The sequence below is a fragment of the Falco biarmicus genome, chromosome 2, assembly GCF_023638135.1.
Source record: "Falco biarmicus isolate bFalBia1 chromosome 2, bFalBia1.pri, whole genome shotgun sequence".
Classification (NCBI taxonomy): domain Eukaryota; kingdom Metazoa; phylum Chordata; class Aves; order Falconiformes; family Falconidae; genus Falco; species Falco biarmicus.
The window spans coordinates 117,654,030-117,676,764 of NC_079289.1; the positions used below are offsets into that span (position 1 = coordinate 117,654,030).

The window sequence follows — 22,735 nt, forward strand, 5'->3', positions numbered from 1 at the left end:
AAAAAAAAAAAGGGAGAAAAACAGACAAAAAAAAAAGGGGAGGAGAACAGACAAAAAAATGGGGGGTGGGGGGAGAAAAACAGACCAAAAAAAAAATATGGAGGAGAGCAGCCAAAAAAAGAGGGGGGCGGGGGGAAAAAAAACTGTCCAAAAAAAAGGGAGAAAACCAGACACACACACAAAAAGGGAGAAAACCAGACACACACCAAAAGAGAGAAAAACAGACCAAAACAAAAAAAAAAGGTAGGGGGGTAAGAGAAACAGACCAAAAAAAAAAAAAAAAAGGGGGAGGAGAACAGACAAAATAAAAGGGGGGAGAGAAAAACAGACAAATAAAAAGGCAGAAAAACAGTGGAAAAAAAGAGAAAAATAGAAAAAAAGAGAAAAAAGAGAAAAAATAAAAAAAGGAAAAAAATTTAAAAAAAGAAAAAAGAAAAAAAGAAAAAACCACTATAAACCAGAGGACATGGAAGACACGGTTTTAAGGGCCAAGAGGAGAGGATGGGTGCCCCGGGGCTCGCTGGCCGCGGGCATCCTGCACCCGCACGGCAGCAGCGGGACCAGCAGTGGGATGGGGGTGGATTGCCAGCAGCCAGGTGCGGGTGCGGCGCAAGGGGGGCCGTGGCTCAGCGGTGACGGGTGGGCAGCGGCGCTCGTGGGCTGGGAAGCGAGCGTGGCCCCAGTTTTCCCACATCCCAGAACTCAGTAGCATATTCCATAGGTGACCTTTCGGAGAAAGCAAGGCTGTTGGAGGCAGGTCTGCTTGACGGCAGGGAGTTCGGCTTTGGAAACAGAATTTAACCTGATTATCCTGGAATTAATAAGACAAGTGAATGATATAAAAATATACGTGCATGATCACCACCACAGAGGCATGTGTGAAGATGAAGGAGCAAACCCGTGGCACGTGTTGCCATAGGCACTCAAGTTAAAAAGGGAGCAGCCCTATCCGAGCTCCCCCGATGACAGATGTGCTAGCACGGTTCGTTTGGGCTCTTAAAAATATACGATATGAGCAAAATTATACAAGCAATATCAATGCCACCGGAGGTGGTGTTTGCTTTTTTAGAAAACAAGCTATAACCAAGTAAACCGTCTGTTAGCTGTGGAATAGCTCCTCGTGACTTCGCTAGCAGCAGCGCAGGGAGCTGTATGGAGGGAAGTTTGCAAGCATGTAACGCTTGAGCTGCTTATACCTTCCCTTACAGAGCAAGGGCTGCACAGAAGCTACTCTATATCCAGACCTCAGTAAGGCTTCTGCTTGGGAAATTTCTGTATTCCCACCCAGGACGTGGCTACAGGGTAGTTCAGAACTTTCCGTGCCCCCCCGGCTCACGCCTGTCTCCTCTCCCTGGGGGGTTCTGGAGGTTACGCTGAGGGGTGCGAGACAAGCATTTCTTCAGAGCAATATTTAACAGCAACGAGGCAGTTGCCTTTGCAACTCCCAGTGCAACTGATGTGCCCCGGATTCCATGGGGATCAGCAGCCCTGTCCCAAGTGAACGCTGTGGGGTGTTATAAAAATTGCCCGGTGCTGATCAGGTGATTCTTCCAAAAGTGACGGTGGGCAGCGGTGCATACGTGGTTGTAAAAGCACCAGATGATTAAAAACGAAGGAAAACACGACATCCCTGCGCTGGAAAAAGCTAACAATGAGAGAGGTACAGCAGTTCCTGCGCCTCTCCCTGGTTAATAATGATGCTGAATGAGTAAGTGTCACTGAAATCTGTTTTAAAACATTGAGGGAAATTGGACTTTTTGAACCTAGAAAAGTTTTGGGTTTGGTATTGTTGGTTGGGTTGGGGTTTGGGTTTTTGGGTTTTTTTTGTTGTTGTTTTTTTTCAAAAAGAGAATTTTGAAAAAGATAAAACTATATGATAAAATAATGAGATGAAGGACATCAGAAGATATCTATCCCTCAGAGACCTGCACATCCTTCTGGAAATACCTGTTACATAGGATTTTATCAGAAAGAAGGCTGCTGTCAGGGCACAACCTGAGCTTTATAGATACTTCCTGAAGCGTTATCATCCATGGCAATCGTTACTCAAATAATTGAAACCTCTACTTTCTAATCTGAGCTTTTAGCTTCCACTTTCAGACTACTGATAATCATCTGTTGCTAGTGCGGTATGACCAAAGTAGATCTGACCTACTTGCCTTAAAACAAATCATGCTCTCTTTTAACCAGAGATGGAAGAGTCAAAGTGAAAGATAAGTGATCCTGCTTCACAACTGAAGTTTGTTGTGCAGAACGATCCTACTCAGGGGAGCAGAAAAAGGAGTAGATGGCTGGGCAGGGCATGCTGACCCAACATCTGAGTGCTACCTGGTCAACATGGCCAGGATCTACTGTTAGAGCTATTTCAATATATTTGCCACATCATATACATTGCAATAAATGTGTGTATATATATATATATATATATATAATGTGTGTTTAATACATTAACCACTAACTTTATTTTATTTACATTAAATATCATACAATGTGTGGAATGTTATATTAAATATATTGCTATTGCTCCTGCATCCAGATGGATGGTCCCTGGGAGAGTATCTTCTCCTGTACAGCACAGATTTATTTATAATCAGGGGCTACTATTGAGGCAGTGCAGAAAGCAGATCATGAGCTTACCTTACGGATCAGTGGAGACCACATAAGAAGTGCTGCACTGCCCGGGCTGGGTGCTCTGACTCTGGCAGCAGCAAGAAAGGCTGTCGGGGGAGAGCCCATGAGTGTGGCCGCTTGCTGTGGGCCCTTCCCCTCCTGCCCCCCCAGCAACGGAACAGCTGCGCTGGGGACATCAGCGTGGACATTCTTCCCAAGTCCTTTCAGTATGCATTGATGGACCTGATTAGTGTGATTTTGTACCCCGAGAAGTTTAAGAGCAGGAAAGATTACAATAGCTTTAAATGATCTTAAAGGTAAGTGGTGCCTTCACGTTAACTTAGGCAGTTGGGATGCCAAGTGTGGATTATGATGAGCGACGTCTGCCCTCCTCAATGCTGCTCTGCAGCTGAACAGTGACCTGTGTGGCCGTGGTGTCCTACTGACCTAGGGCAGCTGAGCCGTAAGGTTGTTCTGCTGCCAGCTCCTCTCCTGGGAAGTTAATGAACTTCAGAAACTTATTGCAACACGAAATGCTGCAACAGAGGGAGCAACATCGAAACGGATGTGCTGCGCTCGTGATGCGAGTTTCCTTTGACATATGTTCTGCTGATGAATGCCAAAGAGGTCTGAGAGAGATGGCAGCAGGAGACCAACGCGTCGTTCCCCCTGCCCCCCAACACCCCACCCTTTGCCTGTCACATTTTGTTCCCTCTTTCACCAGCAGACTGAAGGGGAGGCTTGTGAAGACTTCAGGACACGGTGCAGAGAACACAACTGCAGCGCAAAATGTCAGGTTGCTGTTTCGTTTCCCTATCTTGCCTTTCTCTTTCAGAAAAGCCTGAAAACATTATCACAACTTCACCAGAAAGTAAGTTCTGATTATTATTTCCTCTTTAAGAGAAAGGAACTACCTGTCCTGCCATGAATTTCTGGTTAGAGTGTTTTGTGCAGTCAAGACAAATTTAAACTCATTGCTGAACGACAATTACTTTCTTCCCATTTGAACAAAATAGTCTCTCAAGGTCACAGTTTTCAAGGCTAGGACGGTCCAGCATTCAGCAGCACTTGGAAAAAGCCAACCACGTTACCTCTGGGTGCTATATTCCACGCTTCTGACATGCTTTGTCATATCCCACTCCTACATGGCTTACACTTGCAAAGTGTTAGGAATCACGCTATACTATCACTTTAACATAGGCTGAAGCATGGCTTTTACTCACAGTTGGTTGCTGTTCATAATTACAATTGCAAAAAGATATTGGAAGTTCAGAGCAGTGCTCTAATTCTGACCCCTCTTCCCTTCTGCCACGCACCACTCATCAATTACGCTTTCCTGTGCAGTTTTCCTTCTAGTATCCCCATACTTTGGTAGAATGCCCATGGAGACAGGGTTATCTCATGACATGCTGTACCAAGCTGCAGAATGTTTAAGTACATTAAGGAGCCAGTTGCTCAAAGAGATCTAACACTATTAAAAAAAAAAAAAAAAAAAAAAAGAAAGAAGAAAAAGAAGAAGAAAAAAACCCAAGTCAAATATTTCTGTACGTTAATACACGCTAATGCAATTTTTGATACCACTAGTATCTCAGAAGAGCCCCAAGAACCTGGAAACAAGACATTGTACATCATTTATTCTTCAGCATCCGTGGGTCTTTATTGTCTCATCATCATCGTGTGCACGTTTTTGTGCCTAAGGAGGCACCACGGTAAGTAGTTTGACCACCTAACCTTTGCCTGGATGCATTTGATTCCACTCCTTCTCACAGCTTCACAGAAGTTGCGTTCAAAGCTCTATGAAAATCCCCATATAATTATCCCAACTGATCGCTGAGACGTCCTGATCGAGTGCACCAGTTAGGATACTGAATCTTTACGAATTTAATTTCCCCTGTGTATTGTTCCCTTCCAGAGACGGGGGCGGGGGGGGGGGGGGGGGGGGGGGGGGGGAGCGGAACTAAAGTGAGAACAAATACAAAGTTCAGACTTCAGAATAATTGGAATTTTTTCTCCTGTTTTGCAAATAATCAAGTTAGAAATAAATAGGGGTCTCAGCCACTCAAATGCAGTCAAGTTCTATCCAGTTACATTTTCTATTCCTAGCTTTCCCTTTAAATTATCAAATAATTACAGTATTAATCTCTCCTGCTTTGCAGGAACTCTCACACAGCTGCTGGGTCCTAAACCAAGAGTGTAACTTGGGGGTCCCCCATATGTTAATTTAAGTGATCTCACATTTTTCTATTACAATCCCATGGATCTTTTTAATGATTTTATTAATTTCTTTTTAGGAAAATGAAATTTTTTCCTCTTCCATAAAATTTGATATGTTTGCCCATAGGATGGCTTTAGGATTTTCCATGCCTTTTTCTCCCTAACTAGTTCACTGAACACAGAGAAAACCAGCCACAAATACACTGGGAATTTTTCTGCTCCTATTCAGAGGACCTCTGCAGAACACAGGAACTCGCTCTATAAATATAACATTCTGTGTTGATTAGCTTTCATCAGAATAGCTATTCCCAAATCCAGTTTGGAAACAGATTTTTATTCTTTGAGGTCCACTCAGCAATGCAAGGTCTCCTATAGTAATTAATACTCCCTCCATAAGCAGAAAGGCACCTTCTCCATGCTGATCTATTAAAACATCTTTCTTTTTCCCAGCAAAGGAGAACTCCATTAACCCAACAGAGACACGAGAGCCTGGTATGTTTCAATTTTTCCATCACCAAATCCTGACCATGTCCTGCATAACCATGTCCCGAGAACAAAACTTTGTGTAGCACAAAATGTGGTGTAGGATCAGAACTGGACCTAGTGACACCCTCAGTGCCCAGACAGCACGGCGTGCCTGGTGTGAGACATCACCCCGGCTGAGCTGAGGCGAGGAACCAAGGCTCTTCACCACAAAGGTACTGTAGGCACCAAAATTCCTGTTAAAACATATTAATTTGTAAGTACTGTTCCAGTAAGAGTTTAGGCACCTAAAGCCCCTCTCGATCTGGTTCAGACCCTGTGCGTAACACAAAAAATGACCCGCAGTGAGGAAAATGAGTGAAAAGAAAGACTCGCATATGTGGCTAGCATGAACTCACCCAGGTGTTGCAATCAGTTGCAGAGAAATCAGACGGGCAGAATGCAGAAGATGTGACCGGAGCTGTCAGTCCAGGGGCAGGGCTGGGGGGACCAAAGGGCACCAAACGGGTTGCAGAGCTCCCAAAGGGCGAGCTGGAGGAAAGAGGATTAAAAGCAATGTATTCTAAGTGGCTAGAAAAATAGATGGCAAAGGAGGACTTTGTAAGAGAGATGAATTGTTGTGGTTTAACCCCGGCTGGTAACTGAGCCCCACACAGCCGCTCGCTCACTGCCCCTCACCCAGAGTGATAGGGAGGGGAATCAGAAAGGAATGGGAAACTGGAGGGTTGAGATAAGAACAATTTAGTAATTGAAATAATATAAACCAAAAAAACACCACCACAACAACAATAGTAATAACAACAACAACAGCAGCAAAGTTGAAGCGAAAAGGAGGGAAAAAGGGAGAGGAATGAAATCCAAAGGGAAGAGATAAAGGAAAACAAGTGATGCACAACACGATCGCTCACCACCTGCTGACTGATGCCCAGCCAGCCCCCAAGCAGCGATCAGCTGGCCCCGGCCACCTCCCCAGTTTATATACCAAGCGTGGTGTCCCATGCTATGGAACATCCCTTTGGCTAGTTTGGGTCAGCTGTCCTGGCTGTGTCCCCTCCAAATTTCCTGTGCCCCGCCCCCCCCAGCCCTCTCGCTGGCAGGGCCCAGGAAACCGAAAAGTCCTTGGTTTAGTATAAACATCACCCAGCAACAACTGAAACCATCAGTGTGTTATCAGCGTTGTTCTCACCCCAAATCCAAACCACAGTAAGGCACCAGCTACTAAGAAGAAAATTAACTTCATCCCAGCTGAAACCAGGAGATTAATTTATAGATAAATTTGCAGATTTTGGAGAAGGATAAAGATTTATTTGGAAAATAATAAGACAAATAGGTAAGAAGCAAGAGACCAGGAAATGAGAGAGCAGGGGCAATGAGGAAAAGGTAGTCTGGGGTTCAGTGGTGATAATAAGAAAGATTTCATAAACTGAGTAGGGAAATCCTGGAACAAGTGGCACAAGGAGAACTAGGGGACAGCACCACGATCCTGTTATCCCTTCCATCCCGGTTTCACCTGGAAGCCCAGAAGTCCTCACATAGGCTGCGTTAAATCATTCTGCTGCTGCAGAAAGATGCCAGAGAAGAGAACTAACTGTAGAAAATGAATTTACAGAACATGCCTGCGTTAATGTAAATAAATAAAAATGGCAAAGACTCCTGCAGACAACCATGGGGCGTGCAGCCCCAGTTCTAGCTTCTCACCAGTACATTGTTCCGTTCTCTTTTGGGAAAGCTTCCCTTTCGTTAGGAAGAACCTACGGATGCTCCCCCATAACGGCAGAATTCAAAACACAGCCTGTGTCGATGGGTGGGTATTTGCACCGTGTGTTTGTCTCTTAAATGGGGGAATAAAAGCAGCCAGCTTTCTCGTTTGCTTTTTTTCAGGATCCTGTTTCTAGTCTGATTTGATTACGGTTTGAATACGGACAAAGGGGAGAAGGGGAAGGTTTTCCTAGGATACAAACATGTAAAATGAATCCGTGAGGAAGACAATACTGAGTCAGGTTAATTTCTCCCAAGTAAAGGCAAGAATGCTTGTGGGAGAATTTTTCTTTGAGTTTCTAAGAACATTCTTCCAAGGATTCAGGTTTTCATTCCAGTTTATCTCCTTGCAAAGTTCTTTGAGCACCACAAATGTCTAAAGCCATCGTTAACCAAAATCAAGTGAGTACTTGAGTGTGTGCGTGTGTTTTGTGGAAGACAGGGAAGGAGGAGAAGGGTATTTTCCTTTTACAAAGAATTCTCTTAAATAAGGAGTGAGGAAATATTGAAATATAGCACACACCGGTTTTCTCTTGATGGGATGATCGGTTAGCTAAGTTATCGCATATTGCTTTTGTCCACAATCAATCAATGGAAATAACAAATGATCAGCAGTGACTGACCCCGGCCAAACTCAATTTTTTTTTTTTTTTAACAAGTAGCTGTGTATAACTGCATCAAGCTAAGTTTTCCTCCCAATACTGGCACAAAAAAGTGATTAAGCTGCATGCTCAGGTTTGCAGGAAAGAAGATAAAAAGGAGGTGAAGACCAGGGTGCCATTTGAAGTTTGAAAAGAACGCTCACACCCTTCTTCTGCACCACTTCTTCAGCTCTCGCTTGGGGACCATCCATCTGCTCTTGCAAAACACCACTCTCAAAAATTACTCTTAGCAATATTTGCACCAGAGGTATACAGCAGTGAGCAGAGAGTCTTGAACTTGCTTAAAAATTTCCATGGCATCTGGAAAGGAAGGATGTACTAGGTCTCAGGCTGCACCTAACACACCAGATGATTTGCACTCAAGTTAATGGAAGAAAATAAGACACTATCTTTGTATTTTATCTTGGTATCGCTCCAGCTAACACCATAGCTGTTACGCACGGTGTACATTCACCCTGCTGTTTAGGTAAGCTGAATGGTTTATTACACACACGGTACACTTGCTCTGCCTCCCCCCGACCCTTAAACTCAGTCGCCGTGTCTGTGTACATAAAACTCAGCGGTAGTTGTTTCTGCACTAAGTTGTTAGTTCGAGCCATTAGACATATTGACATTTTAGTTTGGGTTTTGTTGTGGGTTTTTTTGGTTTGTTTTTTTTTTTTTTTTTTTAATATATAAATGATCAATTTGGTAAATCATTGGTAATCCTCACTAAAAAAAAAGGAGAACTGTCTCTTAGAAAAATTCAGTTTGAACTTTTTGTTTTAGTGGGCCAGTCCTTGCATGGCTAGAGACTAATTATTTTAGGTGAAGGAATGGGAAACTTGGAGCAAGTTCGGTATGAATAAGCCCAGAAATCGACCTTTAGTTGCATTTATTGCTCAGCTGATAAAGGTACACTTAGTTTCATAGTCTACAAGTAGCTTTCAGAACAAGAAAAAAAATGTTTCTCTGAAACAGATCCTACCTCAGTGGTCTTAAACTGAAAAACAAGGACAGCCATTCAGTGGAGAGCTTAAATGATTTGAACAAAAGGCATGAAACTTCTCCGATTGCTTTCCACGATCTGATACAGCCTTTGCAGGCAGAAGGGGGAAAGTAAAAAGTCCATCCTTCCAGAGAACAAGTGCGTGCGAAACAATACAGTTGGCGAGGATGCTTCGCAATACTCTGCCCATACCATAGTATGTATGAGGAAGGGTCCAAAGACCCTCAGGAAGGTAAGGAGGGGTGCTGGGGACAGGCAGGTTACCTGTCTGAGTTTCCAGCTAGCTCGGCAGTGCATCCATCTGGGCACGTACAGCTTTCCCTCTGTCATCCCAGTGAGCTGAAACCACCAGCAGGTCGGCTCAGAGCAGCCCCAGGATGATGACTGGCAGCTGGGACCTAGAACGAGACCGAACACACGGGGAAGAAGTGTTGCAGCATCCAGAGGACAAAGCCTGGCGGAATCTTCACGTGGCTTGTTTCACCTGTACAGCAAAGCTGAACTTCCTCAGGTCCCCAGGGAGCCAAATCCGATTTGGACAATGAGATTTTGGTAGACAGGCAGGAAGTACCTCACCACCTCACCGTCAGACACACTAGCATAGACAAGTGAAGCACAGGAGCCTGCGGTAAATTCATCTTTTAAAGCAAACGATTTGAAAGGCTGCGCCTTTTGAAGCAGGGAAACAAAAGGTGTTGACTGAAACCATCTGCCTCTTAAGGTGCAGATGAGCCATTCAGATCAATCACAGCATCGCTTGGTTTTCACCACCTTTTCCAAGAAAAGAAAAAAGTTGTTATTTCCACCGTCCATCGGCTTTAAAACTGGCCCATGAACGGAAGGGCTGTACTATGTCACTTAAGCTGCTACATGTTCATCTCGATCCTCTAGCGCACCTCTCGGTAACATCATGTCACCCCGGAGACATCGCGCCCAACGGCGGCTGTGTTAGGGCTCGGTGGGTGGGCGCCAGCTTCTGCAGAGGGGCAGGACCCCAGTGGGAGCCGGGCAGCCTCGTGATTCCCCTGTGCCCTCAGCATGGGACTGAAAGGAGCCGGTATTGGGTTAAACCCCGCGGTGAAACGGCTGAATCGCGACGGCGCACTGAAGGAAATGACGGCAGAATCGCAACGGCGCACTAAAGGAAACAACGGCAGAATCACAACGGTGCACTATAGGAAACAACTAGGCTCAGGGCCCATTCTGTGGGAGGTGTACAGCACCTCTGCAGCCTCCCTAAGACATGGTCCGAGGGCCTCCGATTTATATTACAGAATTTTCTACTTGTCTTTCCTTTGCTGCTTTTGCCCCAAATACGTTGTATGGGTACGGTCACACAGGAAGCCCGAAGAACAGAAACACGGCTCTGCAGCTCTTCGTTACACCCACAGACCCGCGTGGAAGGCAAACAGCAAAGCCTGAGGAGCTGAAGGGCTCAATGCCAGTGAAGCACGTTACTGCTCGTCACTGCCATCTCTTCTTGCACGGGAGGGACACCTGGCTGGTTCCACCCTCCCAAGCACCAGCACAGCACACAAACCTCCTACAAGGCCAGATGAGATGATGAGGCTTGTGGTAAAACACATCAGCCATCCTCATTTTGCTTTATCCGTTTATTCCCCCCATTGTGCTTCCTTATAAAGACATACAAAATTTAGAAGAGCGTGAGGCTTAAACATTTGCCAACTCTTGGCCCCCAAATGCCTATCGGATGGGGGGCTGCTTCTGGCAAACCACAAACTTTTTCATATTGCCAGACCAAGCAGCAGCTCGCCGAGCCTTGCTTCTCCACTTACCTGCTTTGCAATACTTCCCACCACATCCCGGCGGCAGCCTGACCCCACTGCAGCTCACAAGGCTCTCAGGCAGCGAGGAGAGCGCCGAAGGGAGCGCTACAGCGACATGAACGTGAGAAGCAGAGCTCGCGCCTCGAAGAAAAAGGCATCACCCTACGTTGCTAAGTTTCCTGCTGCTTTCCCCCTAAGAGTGTCCAGGGCTGGAAGCTGTAGGAGTGCTCCCAAGGGCAAAGAGACAGGGTGTACAGCCAATGCTCGCCCCTCGCTTCGCCCCACTGCTCCACCTGGGTCCTGCAGTACCTGCGGTACCTGCACCGCTAAGGCAGTGGGTGCTGGAAGAAGGGGCAGCACAGACAGATGGAAACATAGGATGGGTCGGGACTCAGCAGCCAAGCTCCACGCCAAAGCCTTGCTCCCTGCACCCCCTGCCATTCCCCGTGTCGCCTGCTTGGATCTTTCCAGCCTCCAGGCAAGTGCTACCATTCCCTGGGTCTCCCTATATCCCACGTCCTCACCAGGGGATGGAGGATGCAAGCCTGGAGCTGAGCCCCGAGGCTAGACCACAGCACCTGCAGGCTGAGGGAAGAGGCAAACACCCATGTCCCTGGGTGGGCTTTTCCCCATCCTGCTCCTTGCACAGGGTTCCTCATTCTGCGGTCTCCATGGCTCTGGTTCCCTACCCCATTTCACATCAACAAATGTCCGCCCAGGCGAACGGGAACCAGGGAGAGAGGCAGACACACGGATGGTGGCTGGGGAAGAGAAAGGAGCAGATTTCAGAGGGAGACAGACAGCAGGAGAGGAAGACCTGAGCGGGCACCCAGATAAAGATCCCCAAGGAGACCACCCGAGCCTAGGGGATGGCAGAGTTAACTATGAAGCTCGAGATGAAAACAACCCCACGTCCCTCAATACAGAGTGAAGAAATCTCATTTTCCTCTGAGTTTTAAGTGGCAACTACTATTTTGCATTCAAAAAGCCTCCCCCTGGGCCAGGCCTGCTCATGCTCATTCCTGCTCACCTAATGAAAAGGAAAACACCTGGGAACCAGGTAACTCCCCATTTCCACCCACACAGGTCGGTGGCATGTGTCAGTCACATGAATCAACCGCACTCGTACTCCCTGTTTCCTACAGGTAACCAGACTGTGCCCTTTGCATCACTGACCAACACACCTACATCGCTCGCCCCAACGCAGATTTCCCTTTCTGCCTCCTCGCACGTACACACAGACGGATGGGCCACGACTGCCACAGCCACTGTAGGCAGCCAAAGGAGGAGAGCCAAAGCAACAGGGGATAACCAGGTCTGGAAACACATTCAAGAGGCTGAGCTTCTAACTGTTATGAATCGTGGCCTGTGGGACAGGAGTTATGCTATAGTGGACTTGTATAATTAATTACGTGTCTTGTACAATTGGTTTTAGTCAGGCTGCATGCTCCATCAGCTGAAGTTTGGAGTAAAGGCTGTGCTTGGCATGGGATGTAACCGGACTTAACTGAGAACACGGGAGCCATCGTTTAGCACAAATGAAGAGTAAAACTTTGCTGGCTTTAAGCTAGCAATACGTTGGCTGGGTTTTCATCCAAGTGGCATTTGTTCTCAGATAAACCAACTCAAATTCTCTCTTTAGATGAGATTTTCTAGACGAGCTAGTGCATAGGCACTGGTTTCTAGTTATCAGACGCCCGCACATAGCATTGCCAAGACTCCCCTCCGCAGCAGCACCGCGGTGTTTGCTGCAGCTCGGCCACCTCTGCGGCGGAGACACAAACTTGTCACCTGGCAGAGAAGCACACACCCCCAGTTTTCACCATGCAGCTTGGGAAAAGGGGAAAGGCAACCAGAAGCAGGGGTACTCAACAAGCATGCTACTGATGTACGGAAAGGAACTTTAATTATTGTTGGTTACTAACCACAGTATCGTATCAGGCAATCTCCCCAGTCCACCCCAGCAAGACACATGCACTGGGACTCAGCACTTCCTAAAATCAAGCTGCCTTGGCTAATAAGAATCTCTTGAACTTATTAATAACTACCTAGCTATGTCTTGCGATCTGAAATTGTGGCTAATAATATTTTCTGGGGATGACTTGCCCCTCAGCTGGGTAGTATCTGGAAAAAGGCACACCGACTGCGTGCACAGAGTGACTGCACCCAGTCAGGTGCACCAACACGGGTCTGCACAGCGAGACTTGGGACTGAGACCATGACTCCTCAGGTCTCAGCACCGTTCGTTTTGTGGTTGCAAAGAGCTGGTTTTTTACCCAACACAAAGGGATTCAGCACCATCGAAATCTACAGAGCTACTTCACCTCACCCCACCTGCTGTGTGGGCATTCAGGCTTCAGACGACAGTTCTTCAAACAGAGCTCGAGGTAACCCGTGAAGTCACTACTCACACATTTCTGGCTGTAGTCACAAGGGCTGCACTTATTTTCTCTCACGTAACCTGTTCTAAACCAATGCACGCCTCAGTTAAAGAGAGGGGATAGTTGACTTTCAGTGCTCGCTATGAAACTTGCCTACTTTCTAGTGTTTCTGGGTTATGGGAAGGATGGTGGAGCAGGGGTGGCTTCTGCTAGGTTTTTTTAATTCCTCTTTTACATTGTTAGTAGCCAGAAGTCTACTACCTAAACTTTACGTCAGGGATTTAGCCTCATGTTGCTGCATTTTCCCAAATCCTGTGGAGGCCCAGAAGCTCTGAGAAATGCCATTTCAATTGCATTTAATAAAAACCACGAATTAAATAACTTGCAGCTCCCTTCATCCATGCCTTAGACATCAACAGTTGTGGTTTTCTGGAAGAAAACAGTAGGTTCAGTAGACCCTCCATTTTCTCAGGAAAATCACATTTAAATGGCTAACTACAGTGGCAACCTCTGTCATGGTAAGAAAGCCAGACACAAAACTTCACCTTACATGGTTTGTGGTTATAGTGTCACCACCAGCTCCCCAGCTGGGGACCTCACAGGTGCACGAGATGGTCGGCTGCCTTGCTCGGGGGGTGCAACCCCCTGCGATGTACCAGCCTCCTCTTCTCTGCAGGCTGGGAACAGGCGTTACTAGAGCAGCAACAGTGGATCATAAGCAAGTGATGGGGTGTGAGAAGCCTGCTTTGATTTTGGTCACCGACTTGTGATGGAGCAAAGGTTGAGTGAGAACAGCTCTCAATACCCATGCAAGCTCTCATCCTCCAGTGCGTAGTTTCTTCTCTTTGTTGGAGCATCAGAGCTCGAAACCTGCAAAAGAGAAAGGAAAGACAAACCAGAGACAAATGAGAAGTGTGAAAGTACTCTGGCTGACCTCAAATCGCAGGAGCAGGTGCCAGGAAGCAAGCTCAGTGAACAAAACAAGAGCAAAACATCTCCCTGGGACCCTGGAGAACCTCAAGTCTCCTTGCAGCACTCCTCCAGGGGTGTAGCCCTTGCTGAAGGGCAGGTTTCCACCAAGATGTGGAAGCTGACAAATGCTCAGAGAGAGATTTTAACTGGGTCAGGTGGACATGCAATGCTTCAGTTTCTCATCTTCTAAAGGTTTGCAGCACTTGCCTGTTGGCAAGAGGATACCTGACATCAGAATTAGCACTGCCGCATCTGCCACCAGCACCAAAAGCCCTGGGAACATTCTTCCCTACTCAAAAAGAGAAGAAATTTAAGTCATCTCCGAAGTAGCTTTTGCAGCATATTTCTCCACATTTTTAAAAAATGCACCTGTTCCACATCTAGGAAATGTGAGTGCTGATCGCTTGGAAATCAGACAATTTCTGGCTGTCAGTTCCAATAATGAAACGGAACTGCCTTCCTGAAAGGCATAGGCACACATTTTTGGCTAAATACGATGCATCTGCTCTTGGTAAAGCCACACAGGGCTACGCGTAAGATCACAGCAGATCTCTGTTGGATGGGGCACTTTGGCCACCCCTTTGTCCTGCCTGCACTTTAACTAGAGCCAGCTTTGAAGGCACACGGGCTTGCTCAGGGCCGGGTGCTTTCAACACTCCCCGTTTCCTATTTGTACATGTGAAAGAGACGGCGTTACAATTGCAGAGTAAAAGGCAAGAGAAAGGAGGCTGATCCAGGAGAAGACCACAATACCAAAGCCATCCTAAACAGGCTTTTCTCTGACTTGTGTCTTAAGACCTGTAGTGATGGTCTTGGCCACTCAAGACCATATTCCAGCATCTTATAACCTCTACCAATAGAGGCTTTTCCTAATATTGAGCCTGAAAATCCCTTCACAGACCTAAATCCGTTACTTCTTATTCTATTTAAAGTAGGTGTGGAGAACATTCACTCTTACCCTCTTAACGGGTTTGACTTTATGTATTTGAAGACATCACTTCTCCCAGTAGACTTAACAACTCCAAGTCTTCCAGCCTTTCCTCAGACCAGCAGTCTTGCTGCTGTTCTCCCTGCTCTCTCCAGCTGGTTGACACCTTTCTTGAAGCACAATGCCTAAAAAAAAAAAAATCAGACTTGCTACCTTCTCAGATCGTATTTCTCTGAATCAGCAAATACAGTTCTCAAATAATTCCTTGGTTGCTTTACAGGAGAGAATAAAATCAAACGGTGCCCTGTGCTGGATAAAAGAGTGTGAATTCATAGATCTGGAACCCCCATTCTCGTTGCAGAAAACAGACAGGTATTACATAACAGCACCCTAATATCACCAAAACAATCTTAGGGGCATCACGTCAAGGGAAGTATGGGTTGTGAAAACTCTTTATACAGCTAAAAATTGATTTTTGTATTACAAGCATGTATTTTGCCAGGAGTTGTGACAATCCTCAGCCTGAACACACCTGCCAACACCTACTGCAAAGACTGTTGAAAAAGGAGCTAGGAACACATAACTTCTTCCTTCCTTCCCCTGAAGAGATGGCACGGTATCCTTTTACCTTAGGAACCAGAGATATGCATCCTGATCAGGCCAAACATAGAACCGAGCTCTTTCGGTGGTGGGTTTGCACGTAAATAGCTCAGCTCATTGCTCTGTGGTTGGGGACTGCAAGAATTCCTTGCACACCCATCCTGACCAAAGGCGATCGAGACACATGCTCTGGCATCTCACTTACATGGGATAGGGTCTGAAGACAGACCAGAAAGAGAAGTTAGCTTAGATCTTTCACAAACTTAGCTAAAATCTGTCAAAGCTCTCTGGCCATCATGCTCCTAGATGTATCAGGGAGCGCGGGGGGCACCCTCACCACAGAGGCAGAGTTAGGAGAGGGTCCCACATGCTGGGGAGGCTGCACTGCCTGGCTGGACGCTGCAGCAGCCACAGCCACCGTGACCGCTTGGCAGGCAAGAAGGAGGTGGCTCTTCTCCCCGTGGTCCAAAACAACCACCATCAGCAAAAAGAGCACCTCTCTGCAAAGAACGGGGAAGGAGCATGGCACCTAATCCATCCACACCACCTGCTGCTGGGACCACAGCCAAGAAGCCCCAGTTCTGGCCACAATAACGCGCGTCCTCTCTGTGTCCTAGAGGGTGCATCCATCACCTGTGGCTTGAACAGTGGGGTAGCAGACCCCGCTCAAGAGCTGACATTCTACCCCTGTCCCCAGGGGGGTGCCTGATGACCAGGGTTGGGGCTGTCCATGGGGCATGTCCATCTCCTGGCTGCCCTGCTCCTGGATGGGGGCTGGGACAGGTCCAGGCTGCCAGATCCTGCCCTGCTGCCCCCAGCACAGGCAGGGAAATCACCTGCCCATCCTACCCCACTTCTAATAGATATGCTCTGATTTCTCCAGGGGGGGGATGGGAAAGGATATAAACAAAAAAGGCAAAGCAATCTCCTGTTTTTACTTTATCTCATTACCACAAAGGGTGAAGTGGAAAGTACCAGACTTTTAACACACACTGTTGTCTTTCCTTTTCTGCACCACTGGAAATTTTGGATGAATGTGTCAAAGCACCCTACTTCCTCTGGGAGGTGGTTTTCCTAAACACCCTGATAATCTGAACCTGCTTGCAAAAACACCACCCTGGATGTTACCCCGGTTAGGATTACTTTCGCGCAGGGCCGCTGCTTGTGTAAAAAGCTGAACACAACTCGAAGTCTTTCCAGGGAAAAAATAATACGCTTGAAATCTATTCAACATACCGAAAGTGTACACAGAGAACAACTCTGATAGTCCCCATGAGTGGGTACAGAGGAGGGATGGAACTGTCGGAGCAGCCCATGCACCTGCATTTGCAAGTCACGTTTCTTCTTATTATAAACATTGGCCTCTGAGTTCACCATCCTAATCTAATAGTTATTTCCAAATAGTGAAGTGAGGGTAAAGTCTCACAGAAAGAGTGGATGCCACTGCGGGAACACAGGTCAAATATCAAGGAAGGCCCCGGGGGTGGGGGGTTGCCCTCACCAGGGAACTTTTTCCCAGTGTTTGCCAGTGTTTCACCCATTTGCTGCTATCAGGGAATGGCTGGTAGCAATGCTGGGAGCACACCTGTGGCCCGGCTGCCCACATCAGGGTGTTCAAGCCTGGAGGATGCTGCTTCACCCAGTCCAGTAAGGACCAAAGGACCAAAAAGCCTGTGCTATCTGTGATATCCCCATCCTTCACTTCAGCGCTGGCAAAATCCCTTAGTTATCCAGCAAGCACCCAAGGTAAAACTTTGAAGCTCTTGCCAGTCTAGACAAGGTCAGAACGAGTGACCAAGACCTCTGGCCGTCTTCTGAAGAGAAGGAAGATGAAAGGGCAGCGAGGAGCGGATGGGAGGATGCAGAAGCACCGCAGTCGCCTGGCTGTGCAGTGGCAGAACGCTCACTGCCTCTCACTGGGAGCATCCTCCCTCACTTCTGATCCTGCCGTAAGATGCTGGGCAGAAGACTACAGTTTTGGTAGACCACTAGATGGCAGGGAACGGCAGGGATTGAGCATCAGCATCCTCCTCCCCTGCGAGCAGGACCCCTTTTTTCGTCCCCCCTAGCCCCCAAGTGCAAGCCAAGCCTGCAGACCAGCCCTCCTAAATTCAATGAGTGCATCAAAGCACAGGCACAACCCCTCTACACTCAACAAACCTCATTTTTTCCCCTCCCCTTCTTCTTTTTGAGTGATATTTTGGGGGTTCTTTGGTTTTGCTTTGTCTTCTTACAGTGCTGAAAGAAGACATGGCACCTGCTTCGACATGCCACTGAACTGTGGCACGGTGATGGTGCATGAACAGAGCTTGTTCTTTTTAGGGAACATCAGGTGCTTTTCTGCAATTCTTTGGAAGGAAAAAGTGGTTTCCGTTGATTAAGATCAAAATAAAACCCTTGCACCTTAAATTATATGCTTAATTGCTCACCCGTTTGCTCCTTCTCCTGAAGTGTTATGTGTCCAGAGGGAAAAATCCCACAAAACTGTTGAAATTCCATGGCCACACAGGTTTACTCTGAGCAGTTTTCAGCACTACCAGCTGGGCTACAATTTTCATTTGCACTTTTGGCCAGGACAACTCTCAATTTGCTTAACGAAAAAACACCAAACCCATCTCACAATATTTATTCAGTTTCAAGTCTTTTCTCTAAGTCTGTGCTTTTTATTACTCTGACGTCAGTGAAAGACTATATAATCCAAAAAGTTATATTCCAAACAGAAATAAAGCAAAATTCTTCTTAACAGTATCTCTGCTACCTCCTGTCTCTCTTGACCCTGAGGAATGTCCTAGAGGGACAGAAGTTGCCCCCTGTCCCACCCTGCCTTGAGCCCCGGCTGTGCCTGGCCACATGAAGCCAAGGCAGGGAGCTGAGGGTCTTTGCTTTGGGTGGCTCCGCGATTGCCACAGGTCCCAATCCCCCTCCTCAACCTGCTGACAGGCTGCCTCATCTGCAAGGCTTGCTTCTACTTGGCTGTCCCAAATTACCTGCTAAAATAATTGACTTCTTTCTGTTTTCTTAAAATAACGTGGTTCTTTTGAATTCCATTTCTCTGCATTTTCTACTCCCATCCAGCTTTGTCTCTGACAGATGCGGTATTTCAAAACATGCTTATCTTTCTTTGGAGTTTTTTCTCCTCCCGGAAGTAACTAATTCAAATGTTAAATAAAACCTAATTTGCCACATGGGATATAATCACCCATCCCAAAACTGACCTTGTCATCCCCCTGGGCCACGACTCCGGTGTGGGATTCATCCCACCCACTGCAGAGAGCTACAGTGGAACGCTGAATCTGAGCCATCTACCACCAACTCCCTTAAGACTCGTGGGAGAAAAATTAATCATCTCTCACAATTTGCGCACATTACTGTTAAGTGGCCACTGGATGAATCACCATAAACAGGCTGACTGACTGCTTCATTGTGAGGAAAGCCTTCCCACCCCCAGGGTAGGGACCCAGTGGCTTCGGTATGGGCTTCACCAAGGAGAAGGCGACTTATTTTGGTCTGCTGTCATACACTTAGTTTCCATCATCCTCAAGCCTTCTTTCCAACTGCAGCAAAGTACATCTGCCTGGATTAATTAAGGCAGGTCTAAGAATGAGATCTGCTCACCTGATGTGTATGCTGGATCTAAGTTTGATCCACTCACTGGGTTGTGATCCAGGACTGAATATCCTCGATCCATGTTAACTTGTGGGCGTCCTGCTACCAACACTGGATAAAAACTGAGCAGCTACTATGAGCCGTGGCAGAAAGCGCCTCTCTCAGCCCCTCAGACACGAAGGAGTGGAAACCACTGAAGGTCCAGGGTTGCTCCCAGGAGCTTGGAGCAGTGAGCATGTTACAGATGACAGGAGGCAGGTGCCAGTGGGAGGGCTGGAGCGCATCCTCAGCAATGCAGAGCAGGCTTGGAGTGGGCTCGCCTTCTTCCCCACTAGCATCAAGTTAGCGGCAAATGGAAGTCAGAGATGGGATGGCCTTCTGGCCAGCCCATAGGTTTCCTCTGATCCCTGTAGCATCTGAAGCGAGATTACAGGCGTTTAGGTAAAAGAGGGAGAAGTAGGGTGGGTCTGACATTATAGCTTTCATATCAGACAAGGCGAGTGCAGACATCAGTTTGCACACAGTGGTTGGTGGCGATAGAATCCCAGTTTTCTGCCGCACAGAAAAACCATCTGATTGCAGCTTGTCCCAACCATGTTCTGGGATAAGCATCTCCTGAGGGCTCTTGGCAGGTGAGTGAGAAGGAAGGAAATCAATAAGAAGTAAAAAGAGTGTTTTGATGGTTTCATGCCTGCCTAAGCAGAGAGCATTTGAGGGGAGCCGATGTACCACGCAAGTGGTTGCAGCTGCAGTTAACCTCCTTCCATCACGGAAAAGGCCAACTCCTCTGCAGTATGTGGGGGCAGGGGTGTCGCATTCCTGGCATGACCTACTGTTAGAGCTGCTCTGTTAAAATAATTCACACATAAACCACTAGAAACACTCATCAAACACCTCTTGGAAAACCAAAGACTAAATCCCAAACTACTGCCTCCTTCCTTACCCAAGGACAAGGCTCCTGGAAAAGCCGTCATGCCCTTTGTGATCAAAGCATGACGTCCATGAAGCCAGGAGAACGTCAGGTCAGCCATTCAGCATAACCCCTCTGTCATGAATTCCAGAAATGGAGGAGGAGGAGGAGGAGGGGGAGGAAGAAAGGAAGGGGATTTACTCAAGGTCCAGCCAGCAGATCAGTGCCAGCAGGGGAAGTGCGTCCCAGGCTGTGGGTGACAGTGCACTCGGATGGGTGGCAGAGCTGGCAAGGACCGCCACGTGGCAATTTCCACCCTGCATTTGCTATTCTGAGCCCTGTAAAATGCCTTGCTCAAAGGACTGTCCCAGCGAGGCACAAAGTACAGCTTGCCCTAGCCAGAAAACACACTTATTGTCCTTAACTATCACTTATCTCCCAAAGAGTAGAAAACAAACATAACCTATTACAGGGCCCCAGAGAACCGTAATTCACCCAAATACGGGGGAGGGAGACTGTTCAACTCAGTCTTGAAAATTTTAACAAGATGTCTACAATTAATCTCCCTAGCATTCTCAGGGTTCTTTTTCCAGAAATAAACGTCCTTCTGCTAGCTACTGTTTTTCCAAAAGAAGGGCTATATTGCCAGCATGTGTACCTTTGAGTACTAGTTGCACAGGATTAGATTATCTTTACGTTTCAACCATTCTTGCTTTGCTTTAACACTGAAGTGCCAGATACATGCCCTAGTAGATTAGTCTGCTACTTCAGTGAAGAGTCTTGCTTTAAAAATCACATATTTTCACAGGCAGCGCTTTGAAGCAGCTCCTACTTTTGAAGTACACAGAACGTAAATTCCTACCAGTATTCCCACCGTCGCTTCAACACCGCTACTACAGAAACACTTCCATTATAGGAACCATTGGATGTCATGGAGCAAATCGCATGATCTGAGAGGATACTGTGACCTTTGAGTATTTTTCTTTCTCATAAAATAAGAAATAAAATTTCTTCAGTCATCAGTGAGGGCAGCTGAGATGTCCGCATCCCCAAGGAAAAAGGGTAGCAGATAGTCAGAAAAAAAATCATGTAGAGGTAACTTTTGTGGTTCAGCCAAGCTAAAAGGTCTCGTTCCCCATCCATACACACAAGATTTGGGTTCCACTAGCTGAGGCTTGCTGACTGTTAGAAAACACAAGTTCTCTGCGGCCACCTTGGGCAGTGCCCCTGGGGCTAACAACAATTACAGCTCACAGGAAAACTCAAGACCTCTCATTAGATTATCTGATCCAGCACACAGCTCTGGTGCAAGGGCTGATTTCCTCCAAACTCATCCAGGGGTCACGGAACCCACAGGAGCGTTGGCAGCACCCAGCGGGAAGCGTCAGGGCAGAGCGCAGGTGCTGGGAGTGATGGGCCCCTGGCACATCTTCCAAAGAAAACAGGTCTGAATGACGGAGTTCTGGCTTTCCTCTTACAGATGGTGACTGCACTCTGGCCCTCCCCGGGCTGGAAAGATTACTATAAGAAGAAATAAATATCATTGGTTTCTTCTAAGACAGTCCTGAGCTTGTAAAGTATTTTTTTTGGAATAATGAGCAGGCAAAGTACAGCTTTTCAGCTGCCAAATAGAGATTTTAATGTATTTCCTTTTCAAAAAAATATTTTTCTCTGCCACCTCATCTTTGTTTTCCCTGAATTTATTGCAAATTTAATTTTGATCGCAGTAGGAAGGTTATAGGTGTAGCGGATGAAGGACCGTATTCAGGGTGTGTTGTACACGGAGCAATACCCTATAATTTTCACAGACACGTAGGTGTCTGTGTCACCGCATAATTGCTTTGCTTTGTCTAAACCACAGGCCCAGCATCTGCCAACAGCCACAGAAAGAGGAGAGGGTGCAGAAGGGCAACTGGTCCCAGTGAGGCAGGCAGGGGTCAAACTGGGCACAGCCACACGCCACCCCAAATTAAACACCGAGGGGGTTGGGCTGACAGTGTGCCACACTGGCTCCAGCTGCTTTGGGATGGGAAAGAAAAAAAGTTTGCAAAACGTCCAGGAGTTTCAGGTGTATGAAAACCGCATTTTTGTCTAAAGAAACACAAAAGGTATTTGGCAGCTCTATCCAGAAAATCGTGCCCTCTAGGGTACCCCAGAGGAGGGGGATGTTTACACCGCTGCTTAGGTCCGTGGCACGTACCCGTAACATTTAATGCAGTCATCATAAATGCTCCCTTGACTTTCCCACAGGATAGCTTTACAGAGTTTTGTCTCCTCATAAGTTCTCCTAAAACGTCAACAGAAGTCTTCAGAAAAAAAGTATTTTCTGATGAAAAACACAATTTTTTTTTCCAGACAGGTTGCTTTGATTTAACAAATCACAAAGAAATGATTTCTACAGGAATGTAAGCTTTCATTTCCTCTCTATCAGAATAGATGGTTTATTATTTAATTTCCAAATGCTCTTTTAGCTCCTGTGCAGCTTTCTTCTGTAGCTACTGGAAATCAGCTGGCCTCTTACCGTATCAACCGTGATTTTAGATGTGGTTGCCTCAGTGAAGAAGCAACCGAGACCTTGGAAGGATAGGTCAAAGGGCTTTGATGGTAGGCAAACAAACCTTCTGCCATCTTTACGTTTGCATCATGGTAACATCGTTGTCCCCTGATGGCTCCAATTTCTTAAAGAAAAAGAAGACAAAGGTAGGAAGCCCTTCCAGCCTGGCTGCAGTCACTGGTTTCCTGAGCCCCCAGCCTCCCACCCTCCGCCAGGCGCACGGCCCGCTGCCAGGCACCCCCCGCCTCCCAGGGGCTCTGCACACCCGTGCCATCCTCTTCC

The 22,735-nt window shown here is 46.9% G+C and overlaps 2 long non-coding RNA genes across 5 annotated transcripts in view; one reads left to right on the forward strand and one right to left on the reverse strand.

Annotated features, from left to right (window-relative positions):
• Positions 1-3,956: 3,956 nt before the first annotated feature.
• The window catches only part of LOC130144687 (uncharacterized), a 29,239-nt gene continuing 10,460 nt past the window's right edge, over positions 3,957-22,735 (reverse strand). Inside the window, exons 3-10 of one of the 3 annotated variants that reach the window (XR_008820217.1) lie at positions 22,100-22,577; positions 20,666-21,420; positions 18,999-19,405; positions 14,814-14,968; positions 13,434-13,753; positions 8,980-9,113; positions 5,706-5,838; positions 3,957-4,081 (exon numbers count right to left, since the gene is read on the reverse strand). This is a non-coding gene — a long non-coding RNA (uncharacterized LOC130144687). Of the gene's footprint in view, positions 4,082-5,705; positions 5,839-8,979; positions 9,114-13,433; positions 13,754-14,813; positions 14,969-18,998; positions 19,406-20,665; positions 21,421-22,099; positions 22,578-22,735 lie in introns of those variants that run through there. The other 2 variants (XR_008820216.1, XR_008820215.1) reach the window with 2 other exon arrangements.
• On the forward strand, positions 4,079-7,871 carry LOC130144688 (uncharacterized). 2 transcript variants are annotated; one of them, XR_008820219.1, is made up of 3 exons: positions 4,079-4,319; positions 5,275-5,316; positions 7,801-7,871. It is a non-coding gene; the product is annotated as an uncharacterized LOC130144688 (long non-coding RNA). The 2 variants fall into 2 exon arrangements; XR_008820218.1 differs by lacking the exon at positions 7,801-7,871 and having other exon boundaries at positions 5,275-7,190.